Genomic DNA, 15859 nt, shown 5'->3' on the forward strand with positions numbered 1-15859 from the left:
ACCAAGTACCGTAATCCGGGGTATCATTGATCAGCGGGGTAACATTGATCGGAATGACTAATCTCGTAAAAACTTCGTATCATTATTTATTAATGAAATATTTCCAAAGCATGCATTGCGCTTTTCCTTCTTATACTCATGAGCTATTGAAAATGAAGATGTTTGCGCAAATTGCATTTACTTCATGCGTAAATTTAGCAAATTTTTGAAACAACGATTTGAATGTTCCTTAATGACACTACCGAAGATTCATGTCTCACATAAGCTGTGTAAGCGATAAGAGCAAGGTAAATGTAATTCTTACTAAAACTGGCTTCGCCAAAAACAATTCCGTTGTCAAAACTTTCAAAAGAATGTTCTATTAGGCAACATTAACGAATTACTGTTAAGAATGTAGGCTTTCCTTAGGAAATTGCTTACCATATTCGACTTCAGAAGCCATCATTTAAGTAAGTTACGGAATTTTCAATATTACCGAACGTTGTTTACATATGTGATCAATGTTACCCCATTTCAGCTAAATAAAAAAATCGACTAAAACAATTTTATAAACATGCTTAAATCTTTCCAGAAACAAAATACATTATATGGTCTCGAGCTATTGGTGGCAGTACTTGTTCTAAAAATATAAAACTTGCAACATTTGCATTTTCAAATGAAATATTTAAGAAATATCCTAAAAACTGATCAATGTTACCCCGGATTACGATACTGGTTTTTCGAAATAAATTTGACGTTATCTGAATTTGTATGATAATATTACAAAAGTTGTAAATAGTGATCTATTTTCCCCCGGTTTACGGTACGAACAGTAGTGAACAGTTGAAAGTTCACTTGAAAGCCGTGGGAGATTTAATCTCCTTCTTTGTAACGATTTGTATGATATAGCTGCAAACAGCCGAAAAACTGCAACCGAAGAAGCACGCCATCTACATCGATCCACTCAACCAGCAAAGAGCTTCTTCCGGAACAATCAGGCCCCGAGGAGAATGGAACTATTAATCTATCAAGATAGAAGATGAAGTATGTAGCCCCGTCGTACTCTCCTACAGCCCTGCAGGCCGAGCATTGAATAATAAATGGGTATCATTCCGAAATTTCATGCAGCTCATATCTCAAACGCGAGCGAGCTACCTACCTACTCACACGGGAAACAAAAGTTGCTCAAACGCTTAAGGTGAAGATGAATCGAAGCCAAAGTTAAAATTTTCAAGAGCACGGATCTGGAGAACCAAACATCCGTTTAAGCTGAAAACTTAATCGATTGGTCACTAGCTGGTGGTGACCAATCGATTAAGTTTTCAGCTCAAACGGGTGTATGGTTCTCCAGATTTGTGCTCTTGAAAATTTGAACTTTGGCTTCGATTCATCTTCACCTTAAGTGAGTTTTCAGAAGAGTAGTCGAAGGTGATGGAGGCATTGCATCTTCATTTTTACCGTTTGAGCTTTAATACAAATTTACCGTCGGCGAAGCGCTTCTCACGAATCGATAGCTATCGTGAAAACAGAAAAAAGCATTGCTAGGAAAGCCCAAAGCCAGTAATCACGACGATGAATGACAAACTGAAAGGTGGTAAGAGGTGAACGCACTCCATGTCCTAGATAGCCGGATTGGTTGTTCTGGCGATTGTCGTCTATCACTATCGATGATTTGCCTCCGGGAATTCGTCTACTACTGTGAGAGCATCCTACTGACCTGACGACGATGACGACGAATAACCAACCATAGACGAGGGGGAGTACAGGCTTGCTCCTAAATTCATTAAGCTCCTCGTGGCAACTCTGGCACGATGTCCGTAGGCGATGGGATTTGTTTTGCAATACACCATCCTGGCAATCGAACCGTCGTCGCCACACGGAGGATTTTTGCAGCCGTAGGTTTGTGACTGTTCGATCGGACCAACAACAGCGATTTGCATCATGTAGTACCACCACACCACGTCACATTTAGGCTCTGTTTTGTTGGTGGCGATGAGAAGCAATTATTGGAACAGGAATGGTGAAAAATCCCTTCTCACTGGCGGGCGATCACGTGCGATAATCGAAAATCTGCGAATCTGACAACGACGTGCGGTCGTGTTTGGATTGATGTTTTAAAGTTGTTTCGATGTTGTGTTTCATTTTTGTGAATATGATTGAAAGAACGTCGCTATTAGATATTTATAAAAAAAACGCGATTTTTAAAGAAACGACTACAAGCTTTTGGGAACTGTTGTGATTGGCTCTATCACGTTAGGCAGAAGGGTCGTTAGGCCGAAAATGACCGATAGTTCTAATAAGCGATCCTTTATAAGAGAGATTCGCGGAAACTGACATTGTTGTCAAAATGTAAGCCAATCGAGCAGCGAGAGCCAAACGAACATGCGTTATGCTTGTGTTGAACTCTTTCTTGTGGAGTAATGCAATCCAATTGAAATTATTTCTATAAAAGTTTTTTTTTGCATAGGGTGAAAATATGAAATGTTTGCCATTTTACATTTTTGATATTGCAATATTGAGTTGTTGATTTTTTTTTCTGCTATTTATTAGTATTAAAATGTAACATTAGGCATCTTAATGGAGAACACAATACATTTTTTAACAATGAGGAAGTCCTGACCGCGTTGTCTTCGATGCTAAGCAAATTCAGCACTGCCTGTTTGTTGCCAAATCATTCAAATAATCCATCTGACATAATGTTGTCTTAATGAATAAACTAACATAAACAAATTATACATAACACAAACATGAACAGTCAATTTCTACCAAAGTACTCCACAAAACGATTTCGAAGGGTTGTAATCGACACGTTAAAATCGAATAAATGGTAGACTTCGTTGAACTTTGCAGTCATGAATCTTACAGGATCATGCTGTTCATAAAGAGTACTCCGATTTCCGAGACTAATGAAGTGACGCCTACGCAATGTTCGTTCTGGTGCATACACATTTACATCAGCCAACAGGGAAGGAGAATCGATTTCACCTTTCAGCAGTTTGGAAACAAAAGCTGTTTGAGCAACATGTCGCCTGTTCTCCAAGGTCTGGATTCCAATTAGGCGGCAACGGTCGTGGTACAGTGGCAAGTTTCTTGGATCGCGCCATGGCAGGTTTCTGAGAGCTCGGCGTACAAATTTCCTTTGAACAGATTCAATTCGCGTGATCCAGCTAGCGTGAAAAGGACACCACACAACTGCTGCAAATTCCAAAATAGGACGTACCAGAGCACAGGACAACGATTTTAGGCAGAGTGGGTCCCTGAACCCATTAGACACTTTCAACACAAAACCGAGTTGTCTATTTGCTCTGGAGATGGCATCGTCATAGTGGTAGTTAAAGGTTAGTTCCTCGTCTAGAACGACACCTAAGTCACGAATCCGTTGCACACGTTCAAGTGTCGTTCCTGAAAGCTTGTATGGAAATCTGATTGGTTACGCTTTCTACCGTACGAAATGACCTGACACTTCTCAATGCTCAGCGTTAGGAAGTTTCTAACACACCATGCTTCGAATGAGTCCAACAAACTCTGCAGATTAATACAGTCATTTAAGCCATTCACGATCATATAGACTTTAGCATCGTCCGCATAGAAAAGCCTGGTTCCGGGTGGCAAAATCAGTGATGCCTCATTGATGAACAAAGAGAACAACAAGGGTCCAAGGTTGCTGCCTTGTGGTACTCCATAGATATTCGTAAACGATACTGATTCGCATGAGCCTATCTTTACACAGAGCGATCGATCCGTAAGATAAGAATCGAACCAATTACTAAAACCGGTGGAAAACCCGCATTTTCTAAGTTTCTGGACAAGTATTCGATGATCGACACGGTCAAATGCCGCTTTGAGGTCCAAATAAACAGCATCTACTTGTTTGCCGGCGTCAATGGCTTTAATGCAAAGCGTTGTGAATTCGACGAGATTTGACTCGACGGACCTTCTCGAAAAAAATCCATGTTGATCGGTGGAGATGTAGTTTTTGCAGCAATCGAACAAGGAATCATTGATAATTATTTCGAATACTTTTGAACAAGCGCATAACGAAGTTATTCCACGGTAGTTGCTCACACATCGTTTGTCACCCTTCTTGTGGACTGGGAAAAGAAAGGATTTTTTCCAGCATGCAGGAAACTGCTGTAGTCGAAGTAATTGATTCAGAAGCCTAGTTAAAGATGCAGCAGTGTTGTGGAACATCTCTTAAGCAGCGCAGGTGGTATACCATCCGGTCCAGGATTATACGAAAGCTTAAGCTTTGAAATTGCTCTAGTTACTTCCTGTTCTGTAACGTAGAACATTTCGTATCTAAAGACGTCATGAGGGGTGTCTCGTAAGGCATGATCCGCTTGATTTTGTTGAGAGATACTGTCATTGAAGGCGCGCCTGAATTGCATATCGAATAGCTCACATTTGTCACTAGCAGAATCAGCAGACAGATCGCCAAGGTACATTGATGTTGGAAGTCCATCTTCATTTCGTTTGGCATTGACGAATGACCAAAACTGTTTTGGATTTGTTCGGAGATTCTGCTCAGTTCGACGTTTAAAGCGGGCATACAGGTATGCATCATAGCTCCTGCTGGATCGGTTGAAGTGCAGCTTTGATTCTTGTGAACGGTGAGAACGATACAATCGGAGGGCAGCAGAGCGGCGGCGCTTAAGAAAACGCAACCGATTGTTTGACCATGGCGGTTTGCTAGGCGGTCTGCGCAACTACTTGCATCACGGAGTTGGTGAAAAATTCAACAGATTCGTTAACATCCTCTATGCAATCGAGATGGCTCCAGTCAATTAAGCACAAGGCAGAATACAGTGACTCGAAGTTTGCTTTCTTGTAGTCAAAACCAGTATGGTCGAATAATGCTTCATAGGTAACGAGTAGTGAACATGAAACAACTAATTCAATCGGAGGGTGATAAATATCGATTACCGTGAGAGCTTCCATCGCTTCCAACAATAAAAAATTTTGCATAACGACGTCATTAACGAGCACGAGATCGAAAGTACGATCATTTCCATTAACTAATGTGTTTACCTGCGAGAGACCGTGAAAGCAGAAGCCATCTAAAAGAGTAGAACTGACGGGATTGAGGCGTGAGCGATTTAGATCGATTGTCGTCCGCATTCGATGACCAAAACACTTTGAACGGCTCCGATAGAGTCAATGTGGCGATGAATAATGCTAATGTCATTTTTCTTATCAGGCGGTAGATACATCACTCCAATGCTCACATTATTACGAGGCAAAACGATTTTTACCCAAAGCTGTTCAAGCTCGTTACTAATGACTGCAGAATCCAAAGAGCAGCTTAATTGCGATGATACAGCTATTAACACACCTCCCCCATTTCTTTTGTCACTATTCAGAGCACTACGATCCGTTCTGAGTACTGAGTAGAGGCTTCCGAATAACTGTGATGATAGGATACGATCATCTAACCAGGTCTCACAGAGAACGATGACATCATAGTCCAAATCGCTGACAGCAAGGTAGAGCGAGTCGATTTTTGTACGCAAACCACGAACATTCTGGTAGTAGATGCGTAGACTGGAATGTGTAGAGATGTCAGGAAGTAAACAGGCAGCATTTATAACGTACTTGCCTGATTGCACAGGCTGGAAGACCCCTTCACCAACAGGATCGGGACGACTGGAGAACGCTGGCTGGAGAGACTCGACTGTCGAGGGGGGCGTTGGGGCTTCCATTTTGCTAGATGCTGTACGTCCCGAGTGAAGAGAAAACGTTGGTTGCATGTTGGTCGAAGAATAATCACAGAGCACCGAGGGTGATGTTTGTGGAGGTCGATTGCACGTTCGTAGTTCATTTGACGACAAAGGGTCAACATCATAAGCACTATGAAACGAGACAACTTCAGTGCAGGAATCACAATCAACTTGATGGTACTTGCCTGAATGTAAACGGTGGAAGACCACGGTGTCTTTTTCATGTAACTTTATAACAAAAAAATCGGCATGTCTCAAATTTGGACCGATGAAAGGCAAGACCTTCCTCGTTCATTTGCTGCTAAAATCAAAATAATCCATCTTTTTTTGAAGTTTTGTTGTTTGTAATATCATTTTACATGCACCATAAAATAATAAATTTCAGGTGAACTGTTGTAACTGTTGTAACGGATTTAGAGGAAAATGGTGCAAAAATCTAGTATCAATATCTTGTAGACAGCTCTACACCTAAACATTTACAGGCATGGGTCCGAGATGCCTCTTCCTTGCTTCATTCATTGTTGAAATTTGCATTGCTTTTACAACTAAGTATGTCAAACAACCTTTTTTTCAATTTTTATTTGTAACTCAAGAGCAATATTCATCTTACTGACTTGGTTTAGGAACAAACGATCGAAATACAAAAGGTCGAAAGGACAAAAAGTCGAAAAACAAAGGTCGATAACGCAAAAGGTCAAAAGGACAAAAGGTTGAAAGTAATTTGCATAGTGCAAAAATTAATCATCTTTGAATGAAGATCTTCGACCTTTTATCCCCTCTTTATTCCTCTTCGATCTTTTGCCCTTTCGACCTTATGTCCTAGATTCCAGAATATTGACAAGTTCACATTTGTGCCAATGACAGACGTAATAAACACTTAATATATCCAATATTCCAACCCAGTACAATGTTGACACTATTGTCCATGTGCTGGTTATGATCTGAGACGAGACTCGCGAAGACGGTCTTCTTTTTCTGTGATTGTTTAGTTTTTTCTTATTCCACTTTGTGTTTATACCAATTATGCGCATGCTGTTCAAACCCTCACATGTACCTCTCAGCAAAAAAATGATTGAGTTTACATCACATCGAATCAAAAATAGCCGTTTGAGTGAAATTTCATGGCAGCAAACGTAGCAGACATTAGAAATAATTATTCTTCTGCTTAGATTCATCAGCAACTTCATCAAAAACTCAAAAAACTGCTCCGCCGACTGAGGTTTTTAATAACAGTTTACTTTGAACACAATACTTTTCACTTTTTTCAGCCATAAAAACGGTGGGCTGCATTTGACGTTTCGTGAGAGGGGAATCTGGGCTGCATATGACGTTGATATTTATCCTCTTCGCGAGTCTCTCTCAGGTTATGATGATTGACAGAACATTTCTTTTGTTTGCGATGGAAAAACAAACAGGATTGCTGACAAATTGTTTAAGATTAGCGAGTCTAGGGCTGAAAATCTATTAAATAAAGATAAGAATATTAATAATAATGCTGGAAAATATACACTTCCTTGTTAAATTGATGGTAGGAAAGTGCTAATGAATTCAAACAAACATCGATAGGTTTAATTCATAACAAATTTACATGCGAAAAATTGATGGTGTGATCGTGGCATTTTGCTCAGAGATCTCAATAAGATGCTGTAATGTTCAGTTTTAGCATAGTTTTATTAGAGTTGTACTGAATTCTATAGTAATACATAAAACAAATGAATTCAATCAGCTTTGAAAATGTTACTAATAAGCATTTGGGCTAATGTTTTGTAATTGTAAGATTAAAAATATTCAGTCAATCTTCCACGATAAAATATTTTGAATTTTTCAAGGCATATTCCTCACATAAAAAATCTGAGATACACGCAACTACGATAATAATCGAAACTTTGACATCGTTTAATAAAAATAAAAATTTACACAAGTTTCATCAATTCATCCACCTTAAAAAAAACAACAAATAAACATTATAAATGTTTTCTAGAGTGCTGAACTTGTGCTCAACCCATTTAATAAAGGCTTAAACAAGAATATTTCGCTACAGAAACTCGTTCCGTTGTTCGAACTAAAAGCAAAAGTTGAAATATCTTAACCGATGCAATTCTATCGTTTTACAATTATGAATTTTGAAAGATTTGACGAGAAACCAAATACGGTTCAATTAAGATGCCTTAGTCTTATAGTTTAAGTTGAAATATAAAAGTATGTTCAATCTTTTTATATAAAAAGCACAGCCAATATTAAAAGCATCCAAGAAATGCCAGAATTCCTTCTAGTATTTTCTTGTTAGCATTGATATTTGCAGCATATCAGTGATATGATACAAACACTAAAATTGCTAGGCCCACTGTGCAGACTTAGTTTTTGAGATAACTCAAAAGTTCACAGAAATCAGATTATCCACGTACGGATAACAATTTATATAGCAATTAATATTTAAAAATTGTATCAAAATTAATGAGAGATTGGCCGACATAAATCGTACTTTACGATTTTCGTAACAATTGTAGGGTCGATTTAAGCTTTAAAAAAATCCAGATTTAAAACGGAGTTTAAGAGTGTATTCGAAAAAAATGGCACACACATATTTTGTCAGAAAAATTAAACCGGATATCGGATTTTCTTAAAATTTTCAGGGGATAAAAAACCACTTATGGGATATGGTTCACAACATTTGTTTTATTCAATTTCTTCTCCCATTCCAAATACCCGCATTTTCCTTTTCACTCCATCCATCAAATTTTGTACAACAGATTTTCCCAGTGTTTTTGTTGTGTTTACCCAAATTTTCTTCAATTCCTGCTCTGTTTAAATGATTTTAGAGTGTTTGCGAAGTTTCGTCTTCATAATTGTCCAGATTTTCTCAATTGGGCGAAGTTCCGGTGAATTCGTTGGGTACATATCTTTTGGCACAAAATTGACTCCGTTGGTTCGGTATCACTCCAACATGTTTCGAGAGTAGTGGCAGGATGCTAGATCAGGCCAAACAGAGTTGATCCTATGTGCTTCCTTAAGAATGGCAAAAGCCTCTTCTTAAGGCACTCTTCCGTGTAAATCGCACCGTTCATTGTTCCGGAAGTGATGAAAGGAGCGCTTGTTTCACCACATCCGCAAATCACCTGCCAGATTAGAAACTTCTTTGCAAATTTCGATACTTTTTTCTTTCGAACATCCGAATATTCTTGTCCAGGAAGTTGACGGAAGTCGGCCTTTACAAAAGTTTCGTCATCCATCACGAGGCAACACGATTTGATGAGCAACTTGGTGTAAAGTTTTCGGGCGCGGGTTTTCGCAGTCATGTTTTGTTTCTCATTCCGGTTTGGGGCTTTTTGCACCTTGTAAACATGTAACCCAGCACGTTTCATGGTTTTCTGCACAAAACCGACTGACACGTTACACTTCTTAGCGACATCTCGGATTGACATGTTTGGGCGGTTCTTGAACTGTTGCACCACTTTCCTGGCCATTTTATTGTCCATTGGACCACTTTTACGACCACTACCATCCTTCCTTAAAGCACTTAGACGCTCCTTGAAGGTTCTTATGACACGAGACACAGTTGAATTCGAGATCCTAGCTATTTAGCGATCCATCGGTGGGACGGATCTGGGTTTTGATTATAAGAGCACAATTTTTTTTTTCACGGACAATTTCTTGATTCGACGACATGGGCAGAACTACTGTATGAATAACTTTGACAGTTGACAGATGTAAACAATACACTATGAAAAATATTTACTCCAATTTTAAGAATTTTTACTCATACGGTTCAAAAGATACAGAAAATTTTCGGTGTGCCATTTTTTTTCGAATACACCCTTTATGAGGAAGAACAGATGCTCCGAGCAACAATTCTATTACAAAATGTACTCCGCGAGTATAAAATGCTGAAAACCCCTGGCCTAGAAGCCTCCGAATGGATTTTCAGGTCGAATGGATTGTTAGTTGTTAGATAAGGATAATTTGCATTACCTAGAAGCCCACAATATCCGCTGTGAATTACAACTAGAAAGAACAATCTTTTTGCGATTTGTCATCGTAATAGGCTGTTTTTCATCACGCCAATCTGTCATAAAACGGCTTACTTTCCTGCACTGAAGTATGCAGAGCGGTAATAGTCATTACGCAACTGAAATCAGTGCTGTAATGATTCATTACGCAACGCTTTCTCATTACGCAACTGTTTTGAGTTGCGTAATGAATCATTACATAACAATTTTTCAGAAATTGTAAAATAATGGTGAGTGCATTCCGATATAATTTCTGATGCTCTCAAGTGGTATTCGACGAAATTGCAAAAAATGTTGTACGTACTCGTTGCAGAACTCGATTTTTACAGCACTCGTCGCAATTATCCTACTCGGCAAGCCTCGTAGGATAATTCTACCATTCGTGCTGTAAAAATCATCATTCTGCAACTTGTTCCGTGAACTACTATTATTTAACCCGTATAGGCATGAGTGAAAGAAAATAAACTAATACTTTCACAGCTCAGCATATGCTTTACGAATTTCAATTATTTTTTGTCAGAATACTCGTACACATATCTAGTTTCTAAAAAAGGCCGAGGAATCTCGGGAATGCTCCTGAGGCCAGAGTTTTTCCGGTTTGTCACTGGGTCAGGTCAGGTGAAAAGGGTATTGTGCTTTTTTGCTCCTAGTGGTAAGCTAATTTCAAGTCACGGATAGTTTCTAAAATCGGCTATAATGTGGGTACTATAACGAAGAATTCTAAGAAAAGCGCATCAGTGAGAACTTTTTGAGGAACGATTGAATTGGATAACCTTGTTTCCTACATTTGATTGATCCTACAAAAGACCATTTTCGGGTCCCCGGGATCCTCCAATTTACTAAAAAGTGGCCAATTTGTATCTAAACATCTGTGCCAAGCTTATGGGTACGAATCTTGATGATTTATGCAAATTAGAATGATTGTCAGCGCAAGCAAATAAAAATAACTTGGCATGTCCTAAAAATAGCACTTTTTTACCCGACCTAACCCAGTGATCCACCGGAATAACTCAGGCCACAGGAATACTCCCGAGTTGTACTGGCAACTTTAGGAAACTTGATATGTATGCTAGTATACTGAGAAAAAAATATTTGAATCCATCAAGTATTTACTGAGCGGTGAGGGTTTTAGTATGCTATCACTCATGCCTATACGGTTTAAAGAAGGAAAAACACCGATGAATGTGTAAGCGGTTTGAAATAGTTGTAGAGGATCAAAAGGCCTAACGACCCTTTCAGCCTAATGACATTCAGCCTAATGGCATTCGGCCTAACGACCCGCACCCGTAGTGATGTTCGAAAAAAGGTCTACGTGATTCGTGAGCAATTTCGTAGAGTGTACTTTTGTGCTTTGAATAAGAATTATAAGCTAAATAGGAATGCTAGTGTTCGAACACCATAAATTTCGAAAATTCGTATTAAACTAGTCCAGCGTACAGTGTGAGTGCCTTCTCGATCCTGTCTACTAGCTGATAAAAGGTGTCCCAGAAAGGATGGGTACGACTCCACCATACTCCCGTTTCAATGATTTGCACACTAGGGTTACCAGACGTACTCTTTTTATAGTACAAGTACTCTTTTTTGCCTTAAAAATTTGTGTACTATTCTTTTTTGCTAAACGGGCTCAGGTGTACTCTTTTTCAGTTATTACTGACGATAATCGTCAAATCAAATAACCTGTTGAAGAAACCATATCAACCTTTTTCCCAGGATAATACAGATAATTCACCGATTTTCGACAAAAACTGGCACACTGGCAAAATTCAAAATCACTTTGTTTCGAACAATTCAATCTTATATAAGCAACTTTAAAAAAAAAAACAAACTTTCTATTGAAACGTCGTTTTGGCGATGCAATTTTTTATGAACAAAGATGTGGGAATGGAATGGTTTCAAATTGAAGTGTAGCATGGGAATTGTAAAAATAAACTATTAAATTAATCAAGTTTCTAAATTTCATAATGTTTTAAAAAGTCCTTAATAAAACTTAAATCAAAGACAATGCTTGAGGTTCTTTTTAGATCCACGTTTCACTCTTCTCAGTTCTTCTGGTTCCTTCACAAACTCAAATTGTTCTACTTTTTCTTAGGATTTTTTCAAAAAATCTCATTTGAAAGACAATATTATTATAAAAAAATCTAACGACTTTTGGTATAGTAAATATAATTACAAAAAAAAATGATTGAACAAATCGATTCACTTAGAGTCAATGTTCAATAGAGTAAGAAAGTACAGCATGAGAAAAATAAGAGTCAAATTTAGGAAAACATTTGATGAAAAGTTTAGAATAGTGTCTCCCTGAAAAACTTAATTTTAATTGAAATGTAGAAAAGTGGCTGTGATTAAATTTGGGCAATGATAGCGGAACGGCAACGGAAAGCGGAACCAGTTCACCAGTATGAACTTTAGCATGATTGTCGACTCAGACTTGGTTCACTTTTGTTCGTTGACAGCTCAGTCAGTACGGTGTGTTTCATGCTGGCGAACCGGTTCCGCTTTCTGTTGCCGTTCCGCTATCATTGCGTTTGGGCCTTAAGAATCAAACATTTTTTTGCAAGAAAATGTCGAAACTATTAATTAGTAGTGCATTTAAAAATTTTCAAGGTAGTCTAAGTGTACTCTTGTTACCTATGTGATAGGTCACAATCCAAATTTGCTTTTTTGTATTTTTTCTTTTGTTTTTTATATATATTTTTCTTCTTTTTTGTAAATATCCATACTTTGTTAACATGTTCATAGTTTTGTAAATACTCGTAAATTTGTAAATAATTGTGCTTTCAACCCTAGTTTAAATATAAATATCTTAATATGTAAATGTAATCCCTTTCCCCCTATCCTTCGATACCAGTTACCCTTAATATAACCAATGAATTAATTAAAAAAAAAAATGAATTTGTAAATAAAAATAAATTAAATATTTGAATTCAAATCCCCGTCCTATAAAACCCTACATCATCATTCCTTCCTTATGCACTGCATCATGGCGCCTTGTACCAACTGTGCGGAAACAAATCCCTCCCGGGAAATGTTCCACCCATGGGTTATGCTGCATCATCCTAAGCGATATAAAAAGGATATGCAGGCCAAGGCAAAGGATCTTTTTGGTAACTAAATTTCTAATGGTCGGTTCGTTCAAGACCTAAAAATTCAATTTTTATCAATCCAGGAACTAAATTCCTAACCGTGTCTCGTGAGTGCAACCGCCGATCTCTCATACCAGTGCCGAAATAGTGGAGTCATCATCCAAGTGCGGAATAAGCAGAACGAAGGCGTCCAGATCCGGCTTCAGGTGGCCCAGACACGAAGTGACCGACATCAGAAGACACAGAGGTCGGGTAAGCCCGCAAAACGTTGGAATCAAGTGAAACTAAATGTGCACATCCTTTACTATCCTATGAATTCCCCTCCAAAATATATAAATTTATTGTTTAAAATGTGAATTTCCAAGTTACAGTGTTTAAGCTTAATTATTTATTACTAGTGCAATTCCTTTTCTCTATCTTTTGTTGTGATTACTTTTTTTCTCGCGCAGCAAGTGAGGGTTGTGAGTCCGCCCCTGAACGATTCTCCCGGATAGACCCTGAGAGGGCTGAAGTGTAAATAGTTTGTAAAAATTTGCTTATTAATTAGTTTTTTTAATTTTGAATTGAAGTTTTTTGAAGTTTTTCTAAGTGTTAATTTCTTTAGTTTTCTAGTTTTCTTTTCATCTTTTTCTTATTATTCTTAAAAATTATTGAAATTACAAAGTGAATTAGTATATAGTAGAATTAGTAACCTAAGAGTAACAATTGGCGCCCAACGTAAATTAGTGTGTGAACAAAAAAGTTTCTAATATATCCAAAATTAGAACCTTTTTTTGAATTGTGCTCCGGGAGAATCCGAAATCGAAAATTTCAATTTCGTTCCAATTTCTTTCATAATTAGAATTACTAAATTGTGCTTTCAAATTGCAAAACCGCATGTGCTAGAACAAAACCATTTCGGATGATGATAATAGCTTTTTTTTCCTTTGTTCATTGAACAATTAAGTGTCATTCTATAGCTCATTGTCTTAGTCCTGAATAGAATTATTTTCATTTAAATAACGTGTGAATTGATTTTGTATTGAATAGATTTTTTTTGTTGAATTGAATTTCTTTTGTGAATTGAATTGAATACCTTTTGTGAAATATTTCTTTTGTGAATTACTTCTTTTATTTAAACATAGTGAATTTGCTTTAAATATTTTGTGAATTATACGTATACTAGCCATGGCCGGTACGAATGTTACGCAAGCTATAGAAATGATTCTAGGGTGGTACCACGATATCCGAGTGGACCATTTAGAAAATGAAGAGCTCTTGTGTGAATTATCAATGCGGGCTATAGTAATTCGAGACGATCCGTCGTTCTCACGCAGGCGAAGAAGTTTACGAGAACATCTAAAATTAGAAAAGGCGGAGAAGAGATTTTTGGAAGCAGTTGTGGGTGAAAACAAAGTTGAGGAAATAAGTGTTTGCGAAAAAAAGTTTTTGGAAATAAGTGAAACGGTGAAACAGCACGATCGCACCCTAAGGGCGAAGTGTAAAACGAGGTTCTTGCATTACGGTCATAGAGTGTATCAGCTGATGAAACGTGTGGATATTACCGCAGAAGAAAGCGGATTTTTGAAATGTCTTCTTGTGGACATTGTTGAGGTTTTAATTAAAGAATTTTATGGGGATAATTTGAACCTTGTAAATAATCAGCAGGAAATTGACACTGAACAGGCATTACTTAATTTATTTGAAGTTAACCAAGAGTCCCTTGATCCTTCAGGAGCTCTTATCAGTGATGTGAGAGTAGGAAATAGTCTATATAACCCACCACAAATATCGTCTCAAGAGCTTGCACAATCTCAATTACTAATTTCTTGCAGTCCAGAAGTGAAGGCAATAATTGAATCGTTGCAAGCTCGCATAAAAGAGCTCGAAATTGCAATGGGTCAAAGAGCCACCCTACCCACACCTCAATCACAAGCTTCTGTCGCAGATCCAAGCGGTTTGTTTGCTCATCCCCCTCGAACAATAGACTCGAACGCGATAACAAATTCCGATCGCCACAAGAATCAACATTCGGTTGGTTTTGCCGATTTACCACCAACAGTGCCATCCAATCCGTATAAAAATGTGCCGTATTTTTCTAATGCCGCTCAATCGATTCCCCAAATACCCACTGCTTCTTCAAGCCGATTTACATCGAATCCGCAATGCACCTCACAGCCGTGGTTCAATAGTAGTGTGCCAACTAACACACAACAATCATCTACTACGTACCCCAATCAGCAAAATACACATTCTCATCAGCCTCAAATACCAATCCCATACTCACCGTACCCCCCTCACTATACATTGCAGCCACCTAATCCATCGCGACATACTTTACCTGTTTCTCAATGGAAGATCAGCAAATACGACGGTGCAGATCAAGGGCTCAAGCTTAACGAATTTCTTGAAATTGTACAAACCTTCTCGTTAGCAGAGCATGTTTCAGAAGTTGAGTTATTTGAATCTGCCGTTCACCTGTTTACAGGACCAGCGCTAAAATGGTATATGACCATGCGCTCCACAGGACGATTAATTAATTGGGACCATCTGGTGCTTGAATTGAAAAGAACCTTCATGCATCCAGATTTAGACGCGCTTATAAAAATGAAAATATATCAGCGACGTCAGCAAAGAAACGAGTCGTTCCATGAGTTTTATTATGAAATGGAACGATTGTTTCGAACTATGTGCATTCAAATTCCGGAGTACGAAAAAGTACAAATTTTACTCCAGAATATCAGAATTGATTACAGAAAGCAATTAACTTTCCTACCGATCACTGATCTACCCACCCCAAGTAACACCAAATACTTCTTTTGAGCAGCAGAGAAAATAACTTGTTATACAAGAGTTATAATTGTGAAATCCATAACATTTTTTGTATTATAAAAGCATTAGTATAGCTTTCAAATACAAAACATTTAATCGAATTGTGATAACTTGTCTAGGTTAAACTATCGCTATATAAACGTTTATTTTACTTAATTAGAATATGACCATCTGGAATTGATTTTATTAAAGTTTAATCAATTTCATGCTCCACAAAAGTATTTTTAACGTTTTATATACACAATTTTAACACTAGCAGATC

At 37.9% G+C, this 15859-nt stretch overlaps 1 protein-coding gene and 1 long non-coding RNA gene across 4 annotated transcripts in view; both read left to right on the top strand.

Moving 5' to 3' along the window:
• The window catches only part of LOC5569928 (carbonic anhydrase-related protein 10), a 194701-nt gene that overhangs the window by 73623 nt on the left and 105219 nt on the right, over positions 1-15859 (top strand). The window lies entirely within an intron of this gene.
• On the top strand, positions 12332-13479 carry LOC110677654. Its single transcript, XR_002501107.1, has 2 exons — positions 12332-12807; positions 12870-13479. It is a non-coding gene; the product is annotated as an uncharacterized LOC110677654 (long non-coding RNA).

Source organism: Aedes aegypti, chromosome 1 (assembly GCF_002204515.2).
Source record: "Aedes aegypti strain LVP_AGWG chromosome 1, AaegL5.0 Primary Assembly, whole genome shotgun sequence".
Classification (NCBI taxonomy): domain Eukaryota; kingdom Metazoa; phylum Arthropoda; class Insecta; order Diptera; family Culicidae; genus Aedes; species Aedes aegypti.